This window comes from Triturus cristatus, chromosome 6 (assembly GCF_964204655.1).
Source record: "Triturus cristatus chromosome 6, aTriCri1.1, whole genome shotgun sequence".
In the NCBI taxonomy this organism is placed as follows: domain Eukaryota; kingdom Metazoa; phylum Chordata; class Amphibia; order Caudata; family Salamandridae; genus Triturus; species Triturus cristatus.
Window position 1 is genome coordinate 382,863,996 of NC_140589.1, and position 26,503 is coordinate 382,890,498.

A 26,503-nucleotide genomic window follows, 5' to 3' on the forward strand; every position below is an offset into this window, starting at 1 on the left:
TGTTGGGTTCGCCTGCAGTGGTGTCTTCATTGCCAAGGAGTGGAGAAGGAACTTTTACAAAACTTTCATCATCTTGCAGAATATTTCTCCAAGGGCTTGAACTTGTCCTTGCCTCCTGCTGAAGTCTCAGGGACAACAGACTTCACCACCAGCTCCCAACTGAATTTCCTTGCTGGGAATTCTATCTGCAGAAGCCTGCGTGTCGCTGGGAGCTGGAAATGCGACGCAATGAGATGAAGCGTGTCGCCGCCGCAGCTTTAGGCATCGCATCGCCGGAGAAGCGTGCCACCGCCACATCTCCCAGAAGCGTGCCTTCGTTGCATCAGTCTGCTTTTGCATCAGCGGAGAAGCGTGTCGCAACCGTGAGGGTCGCCGACGCATCATCGGAGAAGTGTGTCGCAGGGCCTGTCGCGGCTCCAAAGTACAGAGTCACCGCAAGGCTGCCAGGGGCGTGTCTCATCGCATCAAGGGCACCATCTTATTGCACCGGATTGTCGCATCGCATCGAGGCGTCATCTTGTCGCATCGCAACTGGGCTGCAGCACGAGAACCTACACATCACCTCTTCTCTGGTAAGGATCAAGACGCATCCCCTACTCTGCGCAAGCATTGAGGCGCGATGCATCGTCCCCCCCCGAAGCAAGGAACCAACGCATCTTCAACGCTGCGAGCCTTTTGTTTATTTTGCGTTACGCATCCAGTTTCTTTTGTGAGAACTGTGTCGCATTTACCATCAACTTGAACTAAGCAAATTCTACCATCTTTAAGTCAATTTTGAGTACAGTGTTGTGGATTTTTGTTGTTTATGGTCTTGTGTTAAACCTATATAAAGAATACTTATTTTTATAAAACCTGTGTGGTGTCCATCTGTAGTGTTTTCACTGTATTACTGTATGCGTTCACAAATGCTTAACACACTGCCTCTGAGATAAGCCTGTCTGCTCGTGCCAAGCTACCAAGGGGGTGAGCAGGGGTTATCCAGTAGTGTAATCCCTTTTCCCTGACTTAGAAGCAAGGGTCCCTATTTGGTCAAAGGTACCTATGTCTGCCAACTAGAGACCCGCAGTTCTAACAATGCAGATGTGGATAGGGGTGTGCCAGAAGGTCATTTCAAATCTCAGGATTTGCCTGTTGGGAGAGCAGCCTCAAGGGCTGGCAGCAATCAGTCTTCCATGAATTTTTCTCCAGAGGATTTGGAGGAAAGGCAAAGGGCCTGCCATCATATGTTAGAGGTCATGAGTATAAAGACAGAGGAGAGCAGGAACGCTTGTGCCTTGGAAGAGAAGAAATTGATCTTGGCACATGATCTGAGAATGGAGAGCTTGGTGAGGAGCTCAGAAGGCTTGTGGCCATGAGTGTCTTAGCTAAGAATAAGGACATGTGTGTAGCTCATAAAGTGAGCTTGGCTGGATTGGAGATGGAATCCATCTCAAATGGTGGCAGCAAAAATGTAGTGTCTAGTGCTGAGGGATAAGTACACACACCCAGAGACATGGTGCCTAACTGGAAGGAGGGGGTTGACATACACCCAAGGGTTCAGGGTTATGAGGTAGCTCCAGTGGTGTGCAGTGGGGAACTGACACAGGGGATCATATTCCTGGTGGTTTGAGGGACACTCTACTGACTCTAGATGGAAGGTATAGGGAGAGGGGTTCCCCCATGGTAGGAGTCCTGGTGTGTGAGTGTGGAGACCGCCCAGAAGAGTGTGTGTTGAGTGACAGAGACAGTCAGACACCGTCTTGCCAATCTCAGGACAGTGTGTGGGGTACTTGTGTGAGGCACTGGATGGTGATGCAAAGGGTAGCTTGGTTAACAACTGTGCGGGGCTGTGTTGTGCAATTGTTGGAGAGCATATTTTAAGTCCCTGTTTTCCAGAGCTATGCCAACACCTGGTGGAATGCGAGTTCACTGATTCCAGGGAGCTTGCGCTGGAGGCAGACCTTTTGGTGGAGTCCAGAGGGTCTGATGAGGCTTTTGGCAGTGATCCTGAAGTAGGTGGCTTATGTTATCCCCAACCAGGTGAGGTAGGAGAGGTTTGGAGTAACCCAGTTAGGTCCCAGTGTAGTGGAATGGGTGAGGAGCCCCAAGTCATGTCTCTGAGTAGAGGGAGTGTGGGAGGGCTGAGTCGCAAGGTATGCGAGACCCAGTTCCAGAGCCTGGTTGGTTCCATGGATGAACACCAGGAGGGGAGCCTAGTCTGTATCAGGAGCCCATTTCCTGAGGGGGATCCCAAAGTATTAGGTGAACTGGGGGGGACTGCTGTAACTAGTGTTCCACCAGGTCTGGAATCTTGCAGCACTGCTCCAATTGGGAGGGTGCCCAAGTCCAGAGAAAGATTTAAGAGGGGGAGATAGTCCCCAGTGGGAGGACCAGTGGGTCAGGGGTTACCCGCTCTGAGGTCAGAGCACCCCTGGACTGACCCTGGTGAGGCCACTTCTGGCCTGGGGGACTTCATGCTCTGTCCAGTGGACAGGAGGCTGGAGATCTGCACCAGGCAGACTGTGGCACAGTTCATGAGGAGTGTGTTTCCCTTGGGGTGGGTTGGTGTGCTTCCCCAGAAGTCCTAGGTTGCCAGGCACAGGTCCAGCCTAAGGGTACAGACCCTGGGATGGAAGACCAGGTTCAGGGTGTCCCCCCTGACCTGGAGGAAGGGCCGACTGCTAACAGTGCCCCTAACAAGTTGTCTTCAGGGGGTACCGCTCCAGGTGAGAGGGGGCATAGCCCCAGGGAGGAAGACAGGGTGTGGGAGAACCCACCCCAGTCTCTTGCCAGCCACAGGGTACAGACCCTGGTCTAGTGGGCCAATGTCAGGATGCCATACCTGACTTGGCAGGAGGGAAATTGGAGAAAACGTGCCAGGCTACTGTCCCCCCTTCCTGACACCACAGAGGTTAGGGAGGTCTATAAGGCATGAGGCCTGGCTCTCATCACTGACAGGTGTCAGTGGCCACTGTGGCTGGCTATCCTGGTGGGCAGAGTTGCCCCTGGGAGAGGAGCAGGAGTCACCCCCGGGGTGTGAACTGGGACACACCACTGTGTTGGCCACGTTGGTACTGTCTACCTGTTGGGACACATCTGTGAGCAACGTAAGTTTAGGTCCTGCACAGATGGGGTCTCCAGGTGAGGAGAAGGGTCCCCCATGGGTTAGCATAGTGTGCCCTGAGAGTATGGATAGAGGGATCCAACTGGGTTCAGGAAGGCGTAGAACAGGAATAGACCCCTGCTGTTCAGGCCATGTTCCAGGTTCTATTGCCCTAAGCTGGGAAGCCCATCGAGGTATTGATTGGTCTACCCTGGCTTTAGACCGCAAGGGGGTTGTGTTGGAAAGGGCCCTTTTTGCAGGGTTATCCCCAAACTTTTTGCTTCTTCCTCCTATTTTTTTCTGACCTGTGTTTGATGGCTATAGGGCTCTACTACTGCTGATCAGTACTAAAGTGCATATGCTCTCTGTGTAACTTGTTATTGTGATTGGTTATCCATGATAGGCATAATTGATTTGCTAGTAGGTCCCTAGTAAAGTGAACTGAGTGTGTCAGGGCTGGTAAGTCAAATGCTACTAGTGGGCCTGCAGCACTGATTATGCCACCCTCATGAGTAGCCTTGAAACAATGTCTCAGGCTAGCCAAAGCAGTGCCTATGCGCAGTTTGTTAACTGCCATGTCGGCTTGGAAAGTGCACCCACTTGCCAAGTTCTACCCTTCCCTTTTCTTACACATAAGACACCCCTATGAATGAATGAATGAATGAAGTTATATTTATATAGTGCGTAGCTACCCGGAGGCTTCCTAGCGCTTGCGGACACGGAGAGCACAGAAGGAAGGAGTATCACTGAAAAGCTGAGAGGAACAGGTGGGTCTTGAGCTGTTTACGAAAGACCGATATGTTAGGTTCACTACAGAGCGTGTGTGGGAGGGTGTTCCAGAGGTTGGAGGCGTTCAGGGTGAAAGAGCGGCCAGCCCATCTAGATCTACGGACTTTCAGAGGCATGGCAAGGAAGGCGGCACTAGAACGGAGAGTTCTGGAAGGTTGATAGGGAACAACTAGGGATTGAGTAATGTCGGACCCGTATTTCCAGAGAGCTTTGTGAGTCAGACACATAGCTTTAAACTGGATCCTGGCTCAAATGGGTAGCCAGTGTAGATTTTTTAAAGCAGGCTTGGCTGACTGTCTGCGGGGAATCTGTAATAGGTGACGTGCTGCACAGTTTTGGATAACCTGGAGCCTATTTAAGGTGGACTGAGGGGCGCCCAGGTAAAGTGCATTCCCGTAGTCCAGGCGGGATAGAATCAGGGCCTGAACTATGATTCTTCTAGCTTGAAAGGGGAGCAAGGGAAGGATTTTCCTGAGCATACGAAGTAGACCAAAACATGTGGCCGAGAGCTTGGTAGTATGATGATTAAAACTGAGAGAGCTGTCAAGCCATATGCCGAGACTTTTGATCTGTTGTTTTGGCATGGGCATAGGTCCAAGACAGGATGGCCAGACAAACGAGGAGAAGGGCGAGGGAGTTTTCCCTAGGAACATAAGTTCGGTCTTCTCCCCGTTTAGTTTGAGGTGGGAGCTGCTCATCCATTGGGCGACTGCCTCAAGGCAGAGTCCTAGAGCGCCAGACGAGCCCTCCGGGTGGTTCAGTGACACCACCAGTTGGGTATCGTCAGAGTAGGTGATTATTTTGATGCCAAAGGGATGCACTATCTCGGCAAGTGGGGCCATGTAGGAATTAAAGAGGGTGGGACTCAAAGAGGATCCCTGCGGGACCCCGCAGTTAAGAGGCCACTGATTGGACATGGCTGTCCCCTTGAAAACTTGGTAGAAACGATCCTTAAGGAATGATTGAATCCAGGTGAGCGCCATCTTTCCTATCCCCATGTTAATCAACCATTCAAGTAAGATGTTGTGGTTGACAGTGTCAAAGGCGGCACTGAGGTCAAGTAAAATGATCGCTGCAGCACCGCCCTGGTCTAGAAATCTTCTGGCTTCTTCCGTAACAGCAAGCAGTGCCGTCTCGGTACCTAACTGGGGACGGAAACCTGTTTGGGAGGAGTGAAGTAGATTGTTGGATTCAAAATAATTGACCAGAGTAGCATTGATGTGACGTTCAACCAGTTTACTCAGCCAAGGGAGGAGGGAGATGGGGCGGTAGTTTGCCAAATTTGAACGGTCCAGATTCGTTTTTTTTAACAGAGCTCTAACCTGGGCACATTTCCAGGCCTGGGGAACTATGCCGGAAGTAATGGAAGAGTTAAGTATGTCAATAATGACTGGGCCTATAGATTGAAAGACCAGGGAAAGGTGATGTGGGGGAGCAGGATCAGTAGGGGAGCCAGACGTTACCTTAGAGAGAAGGTAGTCCAGACCTTTCCCCTCTAGCAAGGGAAATTCTTCTAGAGAGTGTGTCGTATTTGATCTGGGACTGGAGCAGGAAGGGTTAGGCGCATAAGGGGAAAAAGACTGACATATTAGCTGAATTTTCTGGTGGAAGTATTCAGCCAATTCATTGCAGTATTGAGAGGCATCCTCCAACTTGGGAGGCTCCTGGGGAGGGGAGGACAGGGATTTGGCGATTCTGAATATTTCTTTCGGGGAAGATGCGGCGGACGTGATCTTGTCCTCATAAAAGTGAATTTGCGCCGATTTAATTTCAGCTTTGTAGGATCTTAGGGCTTTTTTGTACTCAGATTTCCTACATTCCTCGTAATTCAGTCTCCATTTTCTTTCTAGTTGTCTGCAGCTTTGTTTAATTTTCCTTAAATTGGGAGTGTACCAAGGGGCCGATTTCTCCCTACATTTCTTGTGGGCCAGAAGTTTAGGCAGGAGAGTATCCAACGAGTTACGGATCCAAGCGTTGAAATTGTTATTGGCCAGATCTGGGTTAGGGTTATGGGGAGGTCTGTGGGAGGCGAGTGTATCCGACCAAATACTGGCGGAGAGGTTCGACCATTTCCTGTCCAGGGTGACTGTAGACAGCAAAACGGGATTAGGGGAACTAGTCTCCCAGGTCATGGGAACTAATAAGTGGTCAGTCCAAGGGAGAGGGATAGGCGCGGCCACTGAAAGTTCTTGTGCATTACTAAAGACAGGATCAAGTCGTGGCCTTTGTCGTGGGTTGGAGAAAAGCTCATTTGCATGATTTGAAGGGCAGAGAGCCAGGCTGACAGCTCCTTGGCGGAGGGATTAGCGGGGTCATCCAAATGGATGTTAAGGTCACCGAGCATTGTAAAATTAGTAGGCCCAAGGCACTCCCCTGGGCAGGGTGCAGTGTATGTGAAAGGTAGGACATGTACAGGTGTGTGTAACATGTCCTGATAGTGAAATACTGCCAATTTTGTTTTTTTCTATTGAAAGGCTATCTTGCCCCATAGGACAGAACGGGGCATGCTTTGTAACATTTTACAAACATATTTTACCCTAGGGATAAGATAGAAAAGTGGAGTTTGGTATCCCTGAATTCAGGATTTAATAACACATTTTTAGTAAAGATGGTTTTTAAATTATGTGTTTGAAAATAGCACTTTTAGAATGTGGCTATTTTCTCGCTCAACTTTCCTGTGTGCCTCTGCCTGTTTGTGGATTGACTGTCTGGCTTTGGAGTGACAGGGGCTGGGAAGGTGCAGTGGCTCCAGGAGTCTGGATGAGTCAGCACTAGGCTGAATAGGCCTAATCTGCATTTAGAGTGGTGGGAGGAGTAGCACCTGTACCTTAATAGGGCTGTGCCTAACTTCCACAATGCTGGCTCCGCCCCCCTGTGGTGTGTCTGGAGCCAAGGCTCTCACTGACAATGGATTTTGTTGTGCACTTTCAGAGTGCTCACCCCCCCCAGAACTGGTTTGAACTGGACTCAGAGCCCCTTGCACAAAGAGAACAAAGACATTTTGGAGTATAAGTATTAGACCTAAAACCCCTGAACTTTAGATCATTCCTGGAATTCATGAGGAACCTTTGCCAAATAGAAGAGCTGGAGATAGTGAGGAGAAGTAGTGCCCTTGCTGTGTGTCTGGGGTTCTCCTGCAGTTGCTGTTTCCGCCAAAGAAAGGAGAAGGACTTTGCTGTGTGCTGTGTCCCCTCCTTGAAGGAGATCTCCAAGGGCCTGAAGTGAGCTGGCCTCCTGTTCAGAAGTCTCAGGGACAAAAAGACATCACCCCCAGCACCCCTGAACTCTGCTGATGTGTGTTCTGATGTGCCTTGAGGTGCCTGTGCCAGTTTTGGGCCTTTGGAGGTTGTTGCTGCTGTGTGTGAGCTGGAAGAGAGAAGAAACTCAAAAAACTACAGAAATCGACTCATCGCCCTTCTTGCGGCTGTTTTCCGACACATCTTCACGGCGCGAGAAGAATTTCCATGCATCGCCGCTGCAAAAACCGTCACAGAGCCTGTCATCGCAGCATGAATCGACGCATCGAGGGATAGCGGCTGAAGATCCCCGATGCATCCCGCATTTCCACGCATCGTACTTGTGCTGCAAGTTTTTCAGATGCATCACCTGCGGGCTGGAACTGGCACGAAGAATGTAAACAAAGGTTTAGAAATTGTAAGAAGCTGGAGTCAAGTACTTGGGTGGAATATGTGTCTTTTTTTGCAGAACATTGGATCGTTGGGTGAAGAGTAGCAAAGTGAATGATTTTGAAGCGCTCTATGATTTGATTGCATGGGAGCACTTGTCTAGAAATTGTTTTCCAGAGCTATGCCAGCAACTGATTGCTAGTAAGCTGACTAAACCTAGGAAGCTTCCTGAGGAGGTGGACCGCTGGGTTAGTACCCGGGTCCACAAGGGTCATGTGGGAGACTTCGCCAATGGTGGGCAGGGTCCCTAGCAGAAGAGGGGGGGTAAACAGAGGAAGTTCCAGGAAGGGCCCCAAAGTAATCCCCAAGGGAATCAAGGGAAGGGTTCCCAGCCTCCCCCTGAGAAGAAGTCAGGGGCTCGACAGATAAGCCTGTTTAAAAGGCGCCCAGGAAATGTTAGAATTGTGGTCAGGTGGGCCACTGCTTCTGGGATCCTAAGTGTCCCATGAATGCGAATGCAGCACCCACTGGAGCACCGCCCCGGCAGATGGCAAGTGTAGCCCTGGGGGAGGAGTTGGGTGCCCAAGGTGGGTGGGATCCCGCAGAGATGTCCCTAGTCTCTTTAGGAAACAGTGTGATGGTCCCCAGGACCCAGCTGCCTGATAACACTAAGACACTAAGAAATACAGGCAGTGGGTGACCATCAATGGCCAAAGGGTGGAGGCTCTGAGAGACACCGGAGCCAGTCTGACAGCTGTCAGTTGTCGGGTGGTGTCTGAAGAACAGATGATCCCCAATGTATTTGAGGGGGGGGGGGGTCTCAGGTACCTTTCAAGTAGCTGTGAGGCCAGCCATGCCTGTTAATTGTCTGCTAGGTAATGATTTGGAAAACTCCCCTTGGGCTAAGGTGGAGCGAAGAGCTCATTTGGAGATGTTGGGTCTGCCTGAGTGGGCATGTGTGACCACTCGCTCCATGGCAGCCAGTAAGGGTATTTAAGAGGACCTGGAGCCTGAAAGAGTGGCCCAGGTGCCTGCCCTAAAGAGAAGAGGCAGGGGGCACGTGAAACCAGCCCCCAAAGTTCTCACGGTCCAGGAGGAGGCAGACCTTGAGGGGAATGCCCTGGAACCTACAGGGGAGCAAGTAGCTGAACTGGGGGGCTTGCCTGAGCTGACCCATTGGCAGCAGGAAGGAGGACCCTCCAGGGAAGAGTTCTGTGAGGAGCAGAGGAAGTGCCCTTCTCTTGTGGGTTTGCGGCAACAGGCCACAATCCAGGCAGCCGGTGATCAGTCTGGATCACATTGGATCTACTGGGAGAATGATCTCCTGAATAGTGAGCCTAAGGTTACTGAGCCTGGGTCAGCCCGTGTGCTGGTGGTACCCCAGCGTTTCAGAGCCTTCCTACTGGGTCTGGCTCATGATGTGCCTTTAGCAGGACATTAGGGGCAGGACAAGACCTTTGAAAGGCTTGTCATCCACTTTTATTGGCCTCAAATGAGAACGAGTTGAGATACGCATTGCAGGACCTGTCAGACTTGCCAGGCAAGTGGTAAGAGTGGGAGGAACCACAAGGCTCCTCTCCAGCCATTCCCTGTGGTCAGCACCCCCTTTGAAAGTATGGACATTGACATTGTGGGGCCTCTGGATTCCAAGACATCCATGGGCAACATATTCATACTGGTCTTGGTGGACCATGCCACCCAGTACCTGGAAGCCATTCCTCGCCGGTCGGTGACGGCCCCCGTGGTGGGTCGTGCGTTGATGGGGATTTTCTCCTGTGTGGGGTTTCCCAGAGAGGTAGTGTCAGACCATGATAACAACTTAATATCTAAGTATATGAAGTCCCTTTGGCAGGAGTGTGGTGTAACCTACAAGTTCACCACTCCTTACCACCCCCAAGGTAATGGGCTGGTTGAGAGATTCAACCAGACCCAAAAAGGCATGATTATGGGTCTTGAGGAACCTATGAGGCATAAGTGGGACGTCCTCTTGCCATGCCTTCAGTTTGTGCACAGAGAGGTGCCACAGAATTCCTTAGGGTTCAGTACCTTTGAACTACTGTATGGTCACCCTGTAAGAGGACCTCTGCGTTTGGTAAAAGAAGGCTGGGAGAAAGCTCCCAGTAAACCTCCCCAGGATGTATATAGCTACATGCTGGCCTTCAGAAACCAAACCAGGCATTTCAGACAACTCACTCAGGTGAATCTGGAAGCCAGCTAGAAGATGAAACGGTGGTACGATCAGAATGCCACTCTGATCGAGTTTCAGCCTGGTCAAAAAGTTTGGGTCGTGGCCCCCGTGGAGACTTGTGCGCTCCAGGATAAGTGGACCGGACCATTTGAGGTGGTGGAGCGCAAGAGTGATGTCACCTACTTGGTGGACTTGTGGTCTCCTAGGAACCCTTTGCGGGTCCTGCATGTAAACCGCCTGAAGCCCCACTTGGAGCGGTCCAAAGTGGGCATGCTCCTAGCGACAGATGATGGAATGGAGGAGGAGACTGAGCCTCTTCCTGACATCCTGTCTGCGAAAGAGCAAGATGTGTCAGTGGAAGATGTAAACCTCTCTTCCACCCTGACCCCTGAGCAGCAGGATGACTGTCGCCTACTGTTGGGACAATTTCCTGATCTGTTCTTCCTGACTCCCAGTGTCACTGATTGGTGCGTCCATGATGTGGACACTGGGGACAGTCCTCCTGTAAAGCACAAAACTTACAGAGTGACTAACAGGGTAAGAGCTTGCATCAAGGAGGAGGTCTCCAAGATGTTTGCATTAGGGGTGATTGAGTTCTCTAACAGCCCTTGGGCAAGCCCAGTGGTCTTGGTCCCAAAGGCTGCCGCACCTGGTGCCACACCCGAACTTTGGTTCTGTGTGGACTACCGAGGACTCAATTCAGTCACCAGGACTGATGTGCACCTCATCCCCAGAGCTGATGAGCTCATTGATCTTGTTAGGGGCTGCCTGGTACCTCAGTAAGTTTGACTTAACGTCTGGGTAATGGCAGATCGCCTTAACTGATGGGGCCAAGGAGAGGTCAGTGTTCTCCACATCAAATAGGCACTACCAATTCTGGGTTATGCCCTTTGGAATGAAGAATGGCCCTTCCACTTTTCAGAGGTTGGTCAACGAGGTGTTGGCTGGGTTGGAAGATTTCAGTGCCGCCTACCTGGATGACTTTGCAGTGTTCAGCACTAGTTGGGAAGAACGTCTGCGCCACCTCTGGAAAGTGTTGATGGCGCTGCAGAGGGCAGGCCTCACGATCAAGGCGAGTAAGTGCCAGATCGGGCGGGATTCTGTGGTGTACTTGGGACACCAGGTTGGGAGCAGCCAGGTGGCACCCCTACAGCCCAAGATTGATACCATCCTGGCTTGGGAAACCCCCAAGACCCAAACAGAGGTGAGAGCCTTTTTAGGACTCACTGGGTACTACAGGAGGTTGGTCAAGGGGTATGGCAGCATTGTTGCACCCTTGACAGAGCTAACGTCCAGGAAACAGCCCAAGAAAGTGAACTGGACTGACACCTGTCAGAAAGCTTTTGATACCCTGAAGACTGCCATGTGCACGGCGCCCATGCTTCAGGTGCCCAACTTCTCTAAAGAATTAATTGTGTAGACAGAGACGCTTTAGAGCATGGTGTAGGGGCTGTACTTTCACAGATAAATGAGGAGGGCCTAGACCAACCTGTAGCCTTCATTAGTAGGAGGTTACCTCCACAGGAACAGAGGTAGAGTGCAATTGAGCATGAGGCATTTGCTGTGGTCTGGGCACTGAAGAAGTTAAGGTCATACCTGTTTGGGACTCACTTCCGGGTTCAGACAGACCAGAGGCCCCTCAGATGGTGGATGCACATGAGGGGTGAGAATCCAAAGCTTAAAAATCAAGAGAGGCTGGACAGTGGAACCCTATAGACCTTAGCACCTAACTTGCTATCCCTAATGTGTATATGTATACTTTGGAACTACCCAAAAACGTGTGTGCACACTGACAAACACTCACTGTCACAGTGTTATTCCAATACAGGAATATAACAATTTTAACACAACAGCACAGGTGCACCACACAACAAATTAGACAGAGAGTTATATAGAATCCATGTCTACAAATAACCTTCCAAGTTTCTTCCTTTATTTTCAAGGAAGTCTTTTTTTAAAACATATTCAAGGTGATTGAGACACAGCCGACACATTTCGTCCTCATCAAAAGGACTTCTTCAGGGCTAATTAATCCTCAATGTTGATTCCATTAGGAAAAATGGGCCACCTAGTAAGTCGAACATAGACTGCTAAGATGCCTCCGTCTTTAAATATGTTATATAAGGTGATTGAAATTGGCCAAACGTTTGGTCGCGTACTGGTGAGGATTGCTCCGACTGATTCTGGCCAGTTGCTGTAATTGCATAATCAGTTCCATATATCATCCGGCTCCCTGACCTGGGACCGAGGTTTGCTTAGACTAGGAGTCATTACACACCCATTCCTTCTTTCCTTTTAAATAAAGGTGCCAATTTCAATCACTTTATATAACATATTTAAAGATGGAGGCATCTTAGCAGTCTATAATAATAAAGGAAAAAACTTGGAAGATTATTTGTAGACATGGATTCTATATAACTCTCTGTCCAAATTGTTGTGTGATGCACCTGTGTTGCTACCATGTCGACTAGGCAAGTGCACACACTTGCCAGTCCCTAAACCTTCCCTTTTCTACATGTTGGTCAACCCTATGGGCAGGGTGCATTGTATGTGAAAGGTAGGACATGCTCTGATGTGTGTGGCATGTCCTGATAGTGCATTACAGCCAATTACGTTTTTCACTATTGCAAGGATATCTGTTCCTATAGACTGGAATCGACAGTTTGATTATAACATCTTATAATCTTAACTGACCATAGGAACAAGATAGGAAAATAAAGTGCAGTATGTCTGAACTCAGAATGTTAAAATACATCTTTTAGTGTGGGTGATTTTTACACTCTGTGTTTGAAAATACCACTTGTAGAAAGTTGGTATTTTCTTATCTAACCATCCAGTATGCCTCTTGCTAGGTTTGTGTATTCCATGTCTGGTTTGTGAGTGACAGGGGGCTGGAGAGGGCCTTGGCTCCAGCAGTCTGATGGGTCAGGGCTAGGCTAAATGGGACCTGCAATGAATAGAGAGTATGGGGAGGAGATTTCCTTTCACTTGCCTGTGCCTTCATAAAATAGAGAGTAGGGAGAGGAGTTTTCTTTTCAGCTACCTGGACCAGGTCTGCTTTCAACAATGCTGTCTCCACCTCCTGCCAGGAAGCTGAACCAGGGAGGACAGAACGGGTTTTGGCTGGGCACAGAAACTCTCTGCCTTCAGAGAACAAAGGATTTTGCAGTATAAATATTGGGGCCCAGACCCTAGAACTTTAGATCACTTCTGGGAATCAAGACAAACCTTTGCCAAGGAGAGAATCCAAGAACGCTGAAGGAGGAGACTGCCCCTGTGCTGCTTGCTGTTTGGGGTTGGCCTACAGTGGTTACTTATTGTCCAGGAAAGGAGAAGAGGAACTATGTGTGTACTTTATCATCTTGAGGAAGATCTCCAAGGGCTTGAAGCTGAGCTTGCCTCCTGTTCTTAAGTCTCAGGGACACAAAGACTTCACCACCATCTCCCCCTGAATTTCCTTGCTGCGAATTCTACCTGCAGAGAGGTGCCTGCTGTTGTTTTCGGCCCTCTAGGGACTGCGTGTTGCTGGGAACTGGAAGCACGTTGCAACAAGAAAGAAGCATGTCGCTGCCGCAGCTGATTGCCATTTCATCGCCAAAGAAGCGTGCCGCAGCTGTTTGCCGTCGCATTGCCGAAGAAGCATTTCGCATCACCGGAGAAGCATGCCGCCACCGCAGAGGTCGCTGACGCATCACCTCCCCTGCGCTGCAGTAAGGAACCAACGCATCACCTCCCCCGAAGCAAGGAACCAACGCATCACCTTCCCTGCGACCCTTTTGTATGTTTTGCGTGACGCATCCAAGGTACTTGAGTAAAGTGTCGCATTTACCATCTACATTGAACTAAGTTATTTCTACCATTTTTAAGTCATATTCTTGATCTTGTATTGTGGATTTTTTTGTTTGGTCTTGTGTTAAGTCTAGTAAAGATTACTTATTTTTCTAAACTGGTGTGGTGTCCATTTGTAGTGTTTTCACTGTATTACTCTATGCGTTCACAAATGCTTTACACACTACCTCTGAGATAAGCCTGCCTGCTCATGCCAAGTTACCAAGGGGGTGAGCAGGGGTTATTTTAGGAGTGTATCCCCCTTACCCTGACTAGAAGCAAGGGCCCCTACTTGGTCAAAAGTGCCTACCTCTGCTAGCTAGAGACCCCAATTTCCAACAAGGTTTATAAATCAACTCATGCAACAATCGAGTGAGGCATATTTATATTTGTGTATTATATGCAAAATAAAAGCAAGACATAGATTGCATTCATGGTATAAAAAAAAAGCGGGTAATGAAGCTTCATTCATGAACCAGGTGGGTCGTTGGTCTCGAACTTTGTTACCAAGTACTTTTTGAAGCAAAGATCTGCTCAGACAACTATGGACCATGTCAGAGCTAGAAGCTGGAGCCTAAGGCGCAAGAATAACAGGCAGACTGTAGACACAGTTTTATTTACTCCTATTTTGCAGTCCCCTTCATTGCTGTATCTATCAATCGAAAAGTGGGTTTGCCATAAGGCTCATGAGCTATTTATAAGTTTTTGTCCACCCCTAACATGTCATTGGTAAAGTGCCTTCAGTTACTTGGCATATCACCTCTAATGGCAAGTTTTGTAAATTTGTACTCCTCCCAGGTATCAGTGAGATTTGGCATAGGCTCGGGAGTGATAAAGCAAAGGTACAGCTTATTTATTGATTAATCAGCCCCTCAAAACATTTCCCCTCCGATTAAACCAGTTGGTGGAAGACGCTATACTGAAAGTAGAGAGAACTAAAAATCAGCCCATGACATTTAAATCCAGTCAATTCTTCGTAGCCATGAGACATTTTTAAGAGAGCAAGCTAGCAGCTGAAAATTTGATTGCACATTTTACTTGTATTGCAACTCAACCATGGGGAGGAACTAACAAGTCTGCATTATTGGATGGCTGGAGTATTAAAATACAGTCCACACATGATTGAAAACAATTAATGTTTCAAGCATAAAAGTCAAAGAACAAATAATATCTTATTGGTTATATATAAAGTAACAAACATGATTATAACACTTTCTTATTATAACTTTTCAACATGCTGCAGAGCACCCATTCTGCTCTACAATTTATCTAAAAGACATTAGCGAAGCCAATACCACTGGCTAAACACTTATAGGGCCCCAAAAGCGGGACCTATTGGCTATGCCAGTGCTTGTTAAACATAGCACTGGACCTGGGCCTGGTTGGTCGAGCACAGGGTACAGTCAATGTCAGATATCACCAGTGTAATTCAGCAAAAAATAGGGGAATCAGGGTAAAATGATGACTTTCTAACATCCCCTCACCCTCCCAGAACGTGTTCTGACGAGAATAAAGAACTTATAACAGCACACACACAACACTACATGAATAAAAACACCTTACTTAACGACTACTAATCAGTAACTTTTAAGTAAAGCAAAGCTCATTCAACACAAGTATGTTATATCTCCGAGACTCCGACCCATTTTCATGCCGCTTTGGGCACTGTTCTTCCTGCTGCCTATCCAGCTTCACGCACGCGCCTGAGGTGTGGCTGCTGCGGGTGCTTATGTAACAAGCTAGCGGCGCGTGTCCTCATTTTGCTTCGGCCATGCAGGGACCCTAGAAATCACTCATCTTATCAGTGCGAGGGAACTCGCCGTCTCGGCGCCCAAATTCATTTTTTTCTCGCCGTGTTTGTTGGTGTGTGTTTGTTGTTATCAGACTGTGAATTATGTCCGCCCTCCAGCGCGCGGAACATCCGAGGCCGGGCCCAATGGACTCCAAGTACGAGGCTGACGTCACAGCAGCCCTCCCACAGTCGCCATCCCTCGCCCCCTCCTCCTATGCCCGACGACGCAGACTGCGGTTGCACGCTGAGGGGAGCCGCCATTAGAGCAGCTCTATTGATTTCTGATTCACACTGCAGCACCAGGGCGAAGGAACAGGGAGGGGGAGCGGCCCCGCAGCGGGAAGGAGCCAAAGGAAATCAGCCTTCCTTTGTCTGTGAACCCGAAGCAGATCTTGCTCCCGAGAAGATAAAAATAGAGACGGGACAATATGAAGGGGACAAGGCTGATGATTGCGCGCCTGATGAAAACAAGGACACTCCTTGAAGGGAATAAAAACCATCTTCAACATTTATGTTGTAAATTTGCTTCTCGCGCTTTTTGATTCTTGTTTAAAATTAAACTCCAATGGATGCACTGAGAAGCATATTGGAAAATTGCGTTGCGCAATGTGTATTTTTCTCTCATTTGTACTTGCGAAGAATTGTTGAGAATTACGTGTTTAAAAATCGGAACACCAACTGTATTTTCGCCATTTGTATGTCTGCTGTGAATGTAGAATCACATTCTAACACTGTAGCTGTTAAAATCGGTACTCTGAGAGAACAACCTATTTGAGAAGCGGGGCCACGGCACATTTCGACGACGACTTTAAAAATATGACAAAAAAACTGTGCAGACACAGACGTGTTGTCTCCAAGACGTGCTGCACTGTAGCAGCAAGCCAATCCCCTATGTAGATATATTTCCATTGTTCGATTCCTCATTGCCTCCTTTAAATCGAGTAAACACAAATACCTCACAGCGATTACTTTTGTTATTGATGTATGCATTGGCTGGCTGCATTGTGTATAGCACCTGCGAGTGCACACTGTGAAACAAAGCATGTTGAAATCCATATGCACTTTGCGTTCCATGCACGCAGGCGTGCCCTTACACTGAAGGGCAGCAGCCAGGCATTGTTTGCAGATGCTGTCTGGAGCCGAGCAGCCCTGCCAGACAGGCAGCCAGGCTCAGCGCCTGGTCCTCCCAGACATGTGCCTTGCCATTTTCATTTTAATCAGTCTGCTCAGGATGGCTGCTGATTCATTTTGCGGGACGGACCCCTGGGAACCAAGGTGGGAGCCTGAGGCGAGCAGCTATTGCATCAATGCAGCATTCCACATCACAGGAGGCGGGGGAGGAAGGGAAAGGTGGAAATGGCTGAGAGGGGAGGAGGGAGAAAGAGAGCGAGACAGCGGAGCAGACAGATAGAGAGAGGGCGAGGGAACGAAGGAGGGGGAAAGGATGCTAGCACAAGGGGAAAGAGGAGGTAAACCGCCTCTTAGAAATTTGCAATTCTGTGATGCCCATTATATAGGTAAAGCTGAACTCGGAGATAAAGCACATTCCACACCATCAGACCAAAAACGGCATATAAGACATTATTTCAACTTTATTTGTGTATGAACATCTAGATATATGTCTACGCCACTTATTTTGATTATACGTGATCTATATACATATTTGTGAATGTCCATATCAATTTGGCACTAAATATATTTTAATTTGAAATAGGTATGCACATACAAACATTTATAAATATGCTGTCATTTTGGTGGGCGTCGATATATATATATATATACATATATATACATATATATATATATATATATATATATATATATATATATATGCACTTATCACACCTACATATACATAGATTGTATTCTATGGCTTTACACATACGCCCTCGCATATAAATAAATGTAAAGGCATTCAGGACACTTGTATGGTACACACGGGCACGCACCTCTATCTGATTTCCACTCTCTGCTGTTGACCATGGGGATGGGGCGATGAAGCCACCGGGGTAATGCTCACTCTGAAGGAAGCATATTCCTGTACTTATCCAATAACTGCTTGGGGTGGGATACCTGATTTACCCCGGGACCTTGATTCGTGGGACTGACAAGCTTATTATTCAGTGAGCTTATTATTGATATTATTCTGCTCTTGGTTTCCATGGCCACCTTGTGAGAGACATTCAATTTTCTCTCTTCCATCATCATTATCTATGAGGCCATCTGTTGTGGAAAATGAATTCAGCCTCATTTGCATAACTGATAAGCTATTTTTTTTATCTATTTAACAGAAGGTCATATGCCGGGGATTTAGAGCTGGTGGAAAAAATGTGTAAAAAAATCCCTGCGAGAGAGGCTGAGTGGGAGTGCGTGCATTAGAGGATGTGTGTGGAAGTAAAAGCGATCCCCCAGGCCTGCTAGCCTATCGTGCTGCATTTGTCATCCCTGCCAGGGCGACATCCCCCCACCCCCTCACCCCAAGCTTCTGCAAACGGAAGAGAGTGGGGAAGCTTCTCCCTGCAGTCTCCTGGAAGCCCCTTGGTTTTTTATTCACTAGTGGTGGGTGTTTTTCCTTTTTTCCTCCATCATCCGGGAATGTGAGTTATCTTTTCCATGGACGGTGAGGCAGCCGAGCCCCAGTTCCTGGCTGTCTGTGGCACGCGTGTTACTTGTGTTCTGTAAAAGTTGCCGCGAGGAGCTGCGCGGAGGCAGTGCATGCAGAGCAGCTGTGAACTTGAACTTGGCAGTGATTAACTTTTCCTTCGCCTTGACGCCGGTGGATGCAGCGTTTCCGCGCTCCTAGGTAGGTGTCTGGCTTTTGTGTAGTTGGAAGAGCTTCTCTGCAGCAGTTTTCTTTCGTTTCTTGTGTTTCTGTTGGCTCCTGTGAAGTTGGAATGTCATTAGAGTTGGATGCTTTTGACTTTCTTATCGGCTGGGCGGTATTTTAATGCGGGAAAGGAATTGCGTGTTGTTTATTTTCATTCGTTTTTACGTGTATAGCCCCATAGTCTTTCATGTTTGGTACGGTTTAAACATGCTCTCGCCGCAGGCAGCTGTTACTTCTTGTTGGTCTCATACATAAACTTTCGCACAGAAGAAATGTCTGTAAAGTGAAATAGTTTCTCTAATAGATGTAGCCGTTTGGATGGCATCGCGGCGCTAGGCGCAGGTGAATTTAAATCAAACCAAGTAATTAACCCATTCGAAAAACATTAAGGGCACTTTGTATTTAAATGATTTGTTGATGTGATTTCTTTCAAATAACTGTAAGGTGCAACGCAGCATTAAAAGATGTATACATAATCAAAAATGCATGTATTACGAATATCAAATGCTGTGTGTTGAAATTGAAGTTCCGTTAACAAAGGTGTGCTATATGCTTTAACAAGTACCGCGCTACAGGAAACGCAAACACGGCAAGTGAAAAGAACTTTACTTTTCAGGAGCACGTGAACAATAACAAAGTGCTGATATCGAATTAGACATGCCGGCTGTTTGTCAAGAGAGTGGAGAACTTGTTGTGAACACTGTTTTTAAGTTGTGGTGTTGTGTCTCACTGAGCAGCGCCACACATCACGCATGAGGCATGTTTCCGTCACAAAAAATCAGCACATTTAGGAAATGTTCCTCCGAGCTCAGTGCGCGTGGTCGGTGCGATAAAAACTTCACTTGTTCATGCACACTAATTGCCCACCGGCGCCGAGTTATTTGCAGACAGACTGTCCACCGCAGCCGGCTGCTTCATGCCAGAGTGTGCTGTGAGTCTGCAGAGTTTAACATGCTCCTTCTCGCGTGGTAGCATGTATGGAAAGTGCTCCTTGTGTATGTTTTCGTGTGTTAACATTCATAATAAGTCGTACTTCGGAGACTCCAGCATGCCTGGCACACAGGTGATATGCAAGACACGTTTTATTGCTCTCCCAGACACAAACGCCTGCAGACAGACATGCTGTTGCTGCAGAGGTCCGTGAAATCTCTATAAAATTATCGAAATTCACTGTTCCTTTGGTTTATCAACTCCTTTACACTTCTGATTTGCGAGTGTGTACCATTAAAGAAAGGGAAATAAATGTAAAAAAGTTCAGAGTGCCTACTTTCTGAGAGGTGTGAGGGCTCTAACAAATCACTTGAAGTAGAAGCTGGTTTTCTGTGTGATCGTGTTTTCAAGTCAGTTTTGCTGCAAAGAGTCGAACACAAAACTTTGACAAGATAAGGCCCCCACTGAGCGGGGGCTTCTTGCTCCCTCTCCCTCTCGCAAATCGGTAATTGCCGGGCTCGGATGCCTCCTTTCCGTTGCTGACATTTGACTGCTGCTAATTCGCTGATTAATCTCATTAAAGTGATTATGCTCGTATTCGGGGCTGGCTGTCATTGTTCTGCAGACAGCTCTCGGCAGCCGCCGCTGGAGCGGGGCTGGGCTGGGTTGGGTCTCAGGCTGGCCAGAGCTTTGAGCGTGGTTGTTGCTGTCGGCGTTCAGCACCGGGAGCTGTCCAGTGCTGAAAGAACGGAGTCCAGCCCAGCCTCACTGCACGCCGCTTCACTGCTACTGTGAAACACCAACTGAAATTCATCTCATTAGAGTCTATTGGCTGGAGTGCTCTACTGAAACGGGAACCCGTTGCTCCCGAAGTTGCATGTTGCTGTGTTGCTTTTTTGACTGTTGAAAATAAAGGATTTGAAATTCTACCTCTCCTCCCCCTTCTAAAAACCTGCCTCTGGTAGTTGGGTCGCTGCAGAGCGCACATACACTGTAGGGCTCGCCAAAGCATGAATTTATACTATAGTATCATTAAATGTTTTTAAAAATTGTATAATTAGGGCTCACACGTCCAAAAACTGTTGTGCGAAACTCGATAGGAAGTTTGAAATACATGCATTTTGTCTTCAGACACCAACAATCTTTCTGTATGTTAGATACAATGCAGGGTGTGCGTTGAACCTGCCTGGTCTCTGATGCAGAGTGTGTATGCCTGATGTGTCTGGAGCTGAACTTGACTGCCTTCTTCAGTGCAGTGCGGCGATAAAGAATTTGGAGGCGAGCCAGCCTATCCGGCACACACAATGCCCCTTTGTTCTTTAATATGAGCGATGTTGGCACCTTCTGTGCCATGCCAGGGCCATATCTCATCACTGCCTCTGCATCACCAATTAGCTGCAGCCAGATACTGGAGCGGATTGCCCCATTGTTCCTGTTTTTGATGGTAAAGCACATGGAGAACTGGTAGCCAAGCTTCTAATTCGCCTCCCCGCTTTTTGTGGAAACAGAGGTTTGTGCCACACGTTGACCTACAGGGGAAAGACGCTAGAATACAGAGGGTACACGAACAAACTGCACCTGGTTTATACGGTCCCTTTTTTCAGAAGCATTGTTTTCCTTAGCAACAGTCAACATTATATTAGACAAAGCCAGTCTTGATAGGCATAACACGTGAGAACACATCATATTCGTTACTGATATTGCATTGTCGATAATTGAGTATGAGGGCTGCTGTAATTACTTCCTTATAGAGCTCTCCAAGATAATCTACTTTCTCCTCACCCCCCCCCCCCTTAGCCAATAGTCCAAGAAACACGCAGTCTTTCACACAAGCACACAGAGACACACAGTGCATTCCTCAGACACACATTCACCTTCTATCAGACACTCACACATACAGTTCTTCACTCACAGCACACATCCACGCACACGCCTTACCAAAAGACATTTCTCTTTCCCGCCCCCCTCGCACAGACATGCACCTTCCAGAGCACAAATACAAACACACACTCAGGTGATCACACATAGCCATATACAGACATTCGTGCAATCTATCAGACACCCCCAGTCCCTCACAGATACATATTTACACATTCACTCAGGCCCTCATAGAAATGCAGACACACATGTGGGCACCGTAGACACCACCCATCTACTCAGCCACCCTCCTAAACACAGACACACACACAATATTATTAAAACAACTACACAAATGCACTCTTACACACCCGCACACAAACACACACACACACTAGCAGGCAGAGCCGCACAGACACGGCACATCCCCAGACTCCCTGCCGTCTCGCTGTCTGTTTTTTCTGTCTGCTTTCTCCTCCTCCTACTTCGCTCCATCTATCACTGCCGCCTCCCCCCTTTCCCTCCTCTGCTTCCCCTTCCTCCCTCCCACCACGTTCTCCACGCTGCTTCTTTCTTTTAAAAATATCCAGTCTTCTCCAGTCTAGCTGTGCCTGTCCCCTTCTCCCCTCACTCTCTGTAACACCTGCAGTGCCGGGAAATTAGCAAAATCTGGATATTTTGCCTACTTAAGGATTGCATCCTGTGCGACACGTTAGCTTAGATTTACAACCATCGAATGATCCCATATACGTGTTTTATTTCTTAAATAAAAGTTGAGAATTATCAGGATAGCAAGGAATTATGATGAAAAAATGGGAACGTGATATCCGTCGATTATCATATAAAAACGCCCCGTTCTTTTTAATGGCGCGTCTCCCCATCGACAACGTCCCTTTAGCTCCACGCAGCTCTGCTCCGTGTCCGCGCTACCTTCAAGCCTGCTATTCTGAGATACCTCACAAAGCGGCCCCTGCCTCTGCAGAGGGCTGTCTCCTCAGACTGCAGAGCGGCACCTCGCAAGGCTTTCTGGGATTGGAGGCACCACATCTGTAGCAGCCATTTAGTGCCAGGTCTCTCCAGGACAAGGCTGTGCTGCCTGCAGAGTAGCCGGCTGCCGGGGAGGGGAGCGGGTGGGGTGCACGGTTGCTCCTATTTCTGTTCCTTATATGTCGTGATAGTGGGCAGTAGACCTGACAGCCACTCAATCACCAGAAGGCTTCCTTGCCAGACTGACCACTGGCTACGGACGCTGCATGAATAAACATTGAAGTGCAGAGGCACTTTACGTTATGCTTCGAGCAGAACTTGAGATTGGAAGTAAGGCTACGGCAGACATAAGCGCATAGGTGATTGATTGTGAACATGTTTTTTCTAACAGGCGCAGACAGCCCTCATCCCATTAGAACCAGATGCACCCAGAGGTTGCAGGTGTTGCCATTGCCAGTTGAGCAGACAGTGCCATACTCGTGAGATAGGAAAGCAAGAAGCAGCCTGCAGGCCCCAGTGCAACCAATTTACTCATGGACGAGCAGTAGAGACTGCACGTCACTTCCTTTTCTTTTATATGTCATTGTCCAGGAGAGGAGGGCTAGGTCAACCAGACCAACTACGACTAAAACTCACATATCACCTCAGGTTGTCAAACCTAAATCCAGGACAAAAACAGAGTGTCCCGGGGACAGGCAGCAGTGTGATCATCTTTGACATCTGACGATGTCACGAGCTTCGATGCGTGCTCCCACCCTTTGTACCCGCTGAGATGGGCGAAGCAAAGACACTACATTAAAGAAATGGGCTTCTTACTGGACAGGTGACCTTCTGTTCCTGCCACTGCCTTGCTCACCAGTATGACTATGGATAGCAAGGACAGTGCTGGCAGGTACCCAAGAGGTTGCAGCTGCCACTCCTCCTTGACCACTACTGACATCTGGGTTACACCATGAAGAAGATGCCGTGTGCATGGACTCCGAGAGTCGCACCTTCGCGCTCTGTAAACACACACCGCTCCTCCGCCCTCCCCCGTCTCGCCAAAGCCGTCTCAGTCCAATGACGTCACAGCTTCAAGCCCGAGTGAGAGGACAGAGTGGGCGAGAAAGCAGTCGCCTTTCTTCTGGGCATGTGCAACACTTCCCACATTGCAGTGCGTGGGATGTTATCCCTTCATAACAAGAAAGACACTGACAGCCCGAGGCTGCACAGAGAAAGGCGAATCGCATATTTATGAACAGTTAGCATATGCACAGGGAATACCGCCCAACAATTGAATCACACGTCGGCTTAAAGGAACCTGCAATGTATCGATATTTCATGTAGCGTGACAGTTGTATTTTTATTATTTGTCACCTGGACCTCCAGATAGTCTTCGATGTTCACGTATTTATCAGAATATTGCCAGTAAATGGCCTGATGTTCACTGTTGAGTTCAGCGTCTGTTACTGCATACAGTCGCGCAAATGTCGAGTCTTAAATTAAGATGAGCAGGGTTGTAATACTCCTTGAGGCCAGTGGCGTAACGAAACGTGAGCCCCCCCCTCCCCCCCTGCAAAGTACATGAAGTCCCCACACCCTCCCAATCAGGAGCTCCCCGACCAGGAGCCCGCCGCCGTGCCCAGTGCTGGAGCCGCCCCCCGCACCGCCCTGGAGCTCCCCCCACCCCCGCCGCTCCAGAGGGGCTGCTGGGGGCTAATGTTACGCCACTGCTTGCGACGTAAGTTATGACACACATTCCTGGAGACGGAGGTCAAAAGATGTCCAAGAAGAGTCAAGTAGGCAGAGTTTGACATATTACACAGCACAACAATGTGGACAAAAAACAACAGACAACCCGATTTCAATCACATTAAACTACTCTTTAAGCTGGTGTCCTGCACAATTTTTTTAAAAACGTGATTTTATAGATTGTTTTTGCTAGTATCATCAAGCTGCAAATAGTGTACATGTAGAGGGATCCTACAAAGGAGCAAGTGACAATTTCAATGCATGCTGTCATATCTCACAATCCGTAGACTTTAGACCCCCATATGATCCGTACCCCCATATCAGGGCCGGACTGGGAACCGAATGCAGCCCTGGCAAATTTTGTCAGACCAGCCTCTGTACACGAGCTCTAGCGAGCGAGAGTGGCTGACTACTAAAGGGGGGTTTGTGGCAGGGTTTCCCGCCAAGAAAATTTGGGAAGAAGTCGCAAAAATGCTGCATTCTACAACACATTTTTCATGATATATTCAATTATATCAGCTTTTAAAGCACAGTAAATGATGACATTGCAGTGCACCAGGATACCCAGTCATGCCCATGGACATTGTTATGGAGAACACACAAAATAAGATGTCAAGCATTACCAGTTGTGGCTCCTGCAGGTAAGCACATTAGGGCAGGGGGCAAATCGACAGGCAATGGAATAATATTTACTTATTTATTTTCCCTTTTCCCATAGTCTGTTGACTACCCCCCATGCCCCATCCCGGGACCGCCCTACCGTGCTTACCTGCAGGGGCCGCGATTGAGCATGAAACAGGAATTTAAATATAAGTGTACGCAATCACTGAGAACACAATGAAAGACCATTTTGAGGGATGTTAACATCATTCCAATAAGGGACACAGCAGGGCCAGCTTTAGCACTGGTATCGCCCGGTGCGACAATATGTTTGGACGCCGACTCACAATGACCACTTCTTTCACTGATTCCCTCGCTGTCACCATCCAACAGTGTCCCTCATATCCCTTGAGCCCCCCTCTCACCTGTATTTCATTTGTTTTATAGTGCCTCTCAAACCAGTGTAGAGTGTCAGAGGACTTTACATCACACACACAGCGACAATGAATCATAAGTGTGTAAACCAGTGTATAGAAAATGTTACATAAGACAAAGGTGACTACAAGGTGTAGCATTCAAATGTCATCCATACTGGTAGGCATTTTTTAAGAGTGCTTGATCTGGAGAAGCACAAACTCAGGAATCAAAATGTGACACCGTGGTTAGGATTGACTTTACTAATAATTATTTATTTTTACCTAAACAAACACTTTTTTAGCAACATTAGGATTATAAAAGACTGGGGAAAAACATATATTTCTAACCTGCATCATGCAGTTTGCATGTAGCTCTTTGATGGTAGTTCATAGCTCACTGTGCTTTATTACAATTATAACTTACGAACTGAAAGTAACAAAAGGATCTCTATGCAGCGGCACCCGGCACGGATCGGGGGTGGCGGGACAGGGTAAGGGGTGTAAAAAAGCAGAAAAAACGTACCCCCTTGTTGCGCCTCCCCTCTGTCATCTCACTGTTGTCTCTCCCGGCGGAAAGGAACAGGAAGCACCCAGGCTGAGGCTCCCTTGAGTGAACCACAGTGTTGCAATGCAGCATTCTGTTTGGTCTGAGCACCGTGATTCGGCGCTCACCAGGGAATGGGAGCCTGGGCATGTTCTCCACCCAGGCTGTAATGCAGCCTAGGTGGAGAGCATGCAAAGTGCGCATGACTGTTTGGCCGGCCCCAGAAGCGGCCAAATAGTCATGCAGTCATTACAGTGTGTCATTACTCCTCCCCCCTGCTCCTCTGTCACCAGAGCAGCCCCGCCCTGCTCGCCAGGCTGCCGCAGCAGGTGCAAATAAAATGATACTAACCTTAAGTTATTATCATTTTATTTTTCCTTTATTTCACTGCTGCAAAGTAGTGAGGCAACGCTCCTTCACCTTAGTGGAGGAGCCACCACTGTCTCTATGACAAAAGCAGTGACCCACTGAGATATCCACATAAAATCCTGTTCTGTGATCTGGATGGTGCACGTTATTTGCAGCAGCCATGGTAACCCTCTGCACTATATTAGAAGAGTAAATACTGCCACTAGATACAACTCTGATTCCTCTCCAGTGGGAACATTATTCACTAGAGTTATCTTGACATTTTTATTGTTGCCTTAAAACTGCTAAATATAAAAGGAACTCTGCAGCAGTGCTTTTAAACTCATAACAATTTATGAAGGACAGTGCCCCCTAGCTCAGCGATAAACCAGCCCCCATTTCAAAACAGGCTCTAAGGAACAAAACCACCCCCCACAGTTCCAACCGCCTGGGGAAACAGTCCGGCCAGTCCAGCCATGCCCCAAATCCACAATTTAACAACAACCAGTAGCTATTGTGCCACCGACCAGCACCTTATACTGCAAATTGGGTCCCCAGTTAAGTTAATACATTTTCATGGGTATCCGCTAACCATGCCTCATCTAGTTTCTTTATCAGGTGTGCATTTACCTCACCAGTTCCCATGTTGCTTATGCACTACAAGTTGAAGTGTATGCAAAGAGATCCAGCCGCAGCATTTCCATTGTCAGCCCCCTATGACCTATTCAGTGGGTGTCAGGAAAGACATAGGATCCTGCGTCCAAGGGTCAGCCAGCAGTTTCTTCCGGAGACCTCTTCGCTTGTCATCCCAGATTGGCTCCGCCTCCACTGTCACCCACTTCTCCACCTCCCTCCACCATCTACTGTGCGGTGCGCCCTCAGGGTCTACTGTTATGCCCTGAGTAGCTCAAATAAACAATGAAGCTCTGACCATTCTCAACGCTGGTTACAGATAACT

General features: G+C 48.1%; 1 protein-coding gene across 5 annotated transcripts in view; it reads left to right on the forward strand.

Moving 5' to 3' along the window:
* Positions 1-17,815: 17,815 nt before the first annotated feature.
* Positions 17,816-26,503, forward strand: part of MYT1L (myelin transcription factor 1 like) — a 1,127,044-nt gene continuing 1,118,356 nt past the window's right edge. For all 5 annotated transcript variants that reach the window (XM_085610775.1, XM_085610782.1, XM_085610783.1 and 2 more), the window contains exon 1: positions 17,816-18,108. The gene's annotated coding sequence lies outside the window, so the exon portion shown is untranslated. The remainder of the gene's footprint in view (positions 18,109-26,503) is intronic.